The sequence below is a fragment of the Furipterus horrens genome, unplaced genomic scaffold (genome assembly GCF_987537825.1).
Source record: "Furipterus horrens unplaced genomic scaffold, mFurHor1.1.pri manual_scaffold_3, whole genome shotgun sequence".
Lineage (NCBI taxonomy): Eukaryota > Metazoa > Chordata > Mammalia > Chiroptera > Furipteridae > Furipterus > Furipterus horrens.
In genome coordinates, this window is record NW_028327173.1 from 204,297,346 (window position 1) to 204,300,778 (window position 3,433).

At 48.7% G+C, this 3,433-nt stretch overlaps 1 pseudogene; it reads right to left on the bottom strand.

Annotated features, from left to right (window-relative positions):
* Window positions 1-1,687: 1,687 nt before the first annotated feature.
* LOC150017199 (glucosamine-6-phosphate deaminase 1 pseudogene) lies at window positions 1,688-2,546 on the bottom strand (annotated as a pseudogene).
* Window positions 2,547-3,433: the final 887 nt, after the last annotated feature.

Genomic DNA, 3,433 nt, shown 5'->3' on the forward strand with positions numbered 1-3,433 from the left:
TTTGTTTGTCATCAGTTTCTGATATTTCACAATGATGTGCCTTGTATCAATTTTTTTTCCTTGTGCAAGACTTTAAAAATCTGCCATATTCTAAAATTTTCTTAATGACTTTGTTAATGATTTTAACCCCTTTGGTTCTGCTATTGCCTTTTCCTGGGACTCTTTTTATTCTGATGTTGGACCTCTTATGTTGATCGTTTCTCTCATTTTGTCTCTTCGTGTTTTTGCTATACTTTGGGGGGATTTTATCAACTGTGTCTTCTAGCCCTCCTAGGGATTATTTATTTCTAGGGTCATATTTTTAGTTTTCATGGCTCCTTTGTTTGTTCGTTTGTTCTCTGCGTTTAAAAAGAGTGGATTTACTAGAAAATATCACATTGTAAACGAGCCCACTGATCTATTAGCTTAAAGCAGAATGACAGCCCAGTCACGGAGACAAGCTAAAGGCAAAATGCTGGCACCAAGCACACACTTAAGAGGCCTGAGCCAGGCTCGGCAAGCCCTTCGCCAGAAATAGAGGCGGCAGCAGCTTGAAATGGGCACAAAGGTAGGGAGGAGGAGGCTTAAAAGAGCAAAAGGAAGGCAGAGCGATAGACTCCTTTTGTGAGGGATAAAGGGACGGCAGGGCTGTGTTTCCTGATGTTCCGGAAGCACCAGAGCACGCCACGGGAACCCAAGCAGGTTAGAAGGGCGGGGTATTTTAGGTGGGGAAAGGCGGCTTTAGAAGCATTTGTATGTTGCGTTGGCACTTAGCTCCTAGGGACGCAGGAGAACAGGTCACTTATGTGTTGTGACTAAACTCATAACCGATCTGCTTGCCCCAGTCCCCTTGGCTGAACACCACACTGAAGCCGTGCCAGGCTCCGTTGCCCTGGTGAGCCTTCTCCTTGTTAATGGGTCTGTAAGACGGGGAGCCACAGTGAGGCCTCGGAGCAAAAACACAGGGCTCTGGTGGAAAACGGGCCTCTGCCTTCCTCCCAGTGCTGGGGTGGGAAAGTCCCTGAGGGAGAGGGGTGTCACGTGGTTGGGCCCCTCAAGGCTCTGAGTTTATCAGAAAAACCTTCTCTTGAGCCCTCCCTCCTAAATCCTCCCCCAAGGAGTCCTCAGAGTTCATGGAAATCGAATGGGAGAAAGAAAAGAAACAGCTGAGGACCGAAAGTAAGGGGCCGTGTTCTTTCCATGGCACTTGCCACTGAGCAAGGGGGCTGCCTCCTTACGTGGATTTTAGACATTGAGTTTGTTCCTTAATCTGGAACAGTGACTCTCAGGTAAGGGGCAGGTCTGCTCAAGAGCAGCTCTCAAGCCTCCCAAAGAGGTGTGGTCCAGCCCAACGAGGCCCTGTGCCCCTGAACTGAGAATCTGCATGTAACGGCGGGAGCTCCTTACAGGAGTGCGCTCTGCCTGCGAACAGTGTCAGAGGCAGAACAAAAGCTAGAAACCCCGAATCTGCGAGGAGCAGACATCAGGATTATGGAGTGATTTTTTGTTTGATGAAGTTACAGGTTATCTCTCCTGTAGCTAAACTCCACCACTAGCCTCCATGCTGCACAGCCAGGACCAGTGAGTTCGCCCATTCGCCTGCGGTCTTCGCACTGGATTAAAGCAATACGGTTCTGCCTTCCTAAAGACTATATCCAGAAAGACCTGCCTGTCTCCATGAGGTACCTGAGACGAGGGCTAGCCCAGGCTAAACACAGTCTGGTTTCTTAGAAGACTGGCTCTTCTCTGCTTCTTCTTTGATGCTGTACAAGGGCTCCACCAGCTTGCTATGAACAAGCATTAAAACCTTTGAAATACTTGATAGTCGTCGCTTTCAGCTCCAGGGAGGCATCCTCATGGCACACAATCATGGTGCGTGGATGCTGCTGGGAGGCAGACGTGACAAGATCCACGTGTGGTTCACTCCATCCTGGATGGCTTTGTGCAGAGCCAACACCTTGTGAGCACTTCCCACCTCTCTGGCATCCGTGATGGTGTCTGCGTCCCCCATCAGGGCCATGATGGGCACCTGGGTGAGAACTCCGTTGAAACACCTAGCAGTGGCCAGGACGGTGACCGTAACCAGTGTCCTCACATGGGTCCTGGACGCCAGACTGGAGACTGGCTCATTGAAGACAGTGTGTCCACTGGGGCGGATGTCTCCAACAAACAGATTATTCCGGTTGCAGCCTTAATCTTCTCCTCAAAGGTGTCTTTCTCAGCCTGCAGGCCAGCTGCATTCTCATCCAGAATGTGGGTGTTTTTTGGGTGGATGTCGGTGTCCTTGAAGATATTTCACATGAAGGACTGATAACTGTCTGGGTGGTCCCTGGGAAGACCCACGTACTCGTCCATGTTGAAGGTCTTCCCATGTTTGCAGGACAGGTCTCCATTCTTATAGTACCCAGTTAGCTCCTTGTAGCACCCAAGTGAGGTGCCCCCAGTGGGGAGCCCCAGAGTGAAATCCTTGTCTGGTCCTGAGTTAAACTGGATGATGCGGTTCCCGATGTCTTTGGCGCCCACTCGCTGGCCTGAGGACAATGGTACAGGATGATGAACTTCATCTTGTCACTGATGCCTCCTGCAGCGAAGCTAGCAATGGTGCCGTTTTTTGTTTTTTGTCTTTAAAAAAAAAAAAAATAGGACCTCAATATTCATTCTTGGGTAGAGTATCTGATCTTTCTGATATTAATAACAGTTTTAAAAAAAATTTCTTGTCCTACATAGATTATTTTTCTCCAAGTTGATTTTCTGTTCCTTCTGGTCTGTCTTCCATCTTGGAGGCTTTGTTTTGATGGCTGGTCATTGTTTGCTACCATTATGTTTAAGGGTTGGGACTAGGGAGCTGACCTGTTCACACTGAGGGGGTGGGAAATTTATTGGGAAACATCTGATGTCACTGTCTGTATACAGGTCTTTCATCTTTGACTGGTCAGGTTCAGAGAAGGAAGGAGAAGAAAAGAGGCTTCCAATCTCCAGGCTGAGGGGTAAGGGTCTGTGTGCTAGGTATTGCGTGGGGCAGGCGCAGGTTGGTGAGACTCTATTCTGTATTCAAACTTCCTATACCCACTAAATCCCACTGGTTTAGGTAGGTTACCCAGTCTCCAGCTGTGTTTGGTTTCTTTCATTCCAGAGACCCTCTCATGTATATTCTCTTTAGACTACTCCAGACCCACTAAGCTGGGGAGAGGTGCTCTCTCAGGGATGTGAGGTAGTGGAGGGAATTTAGGGATCCATTTGCTTCTTAAACAAATTTCAGTCAATTTCTTCCTCCCTTCCTCCCTCCCTTCTCTCTGTCCCTCTCTTTCTCCCCCCTCCCGCCCACCTTCGTTTCTTTCTTTCCTGTTCCATACATCTAGTTCAGAGCTATCTGGTGCTGCCAAGTCCATGCCTTTGGAGAATTCTGAGATGCACGTGGTTTTTCCTCGGCTTCCCTTGCTGCTGGCCCGGGATC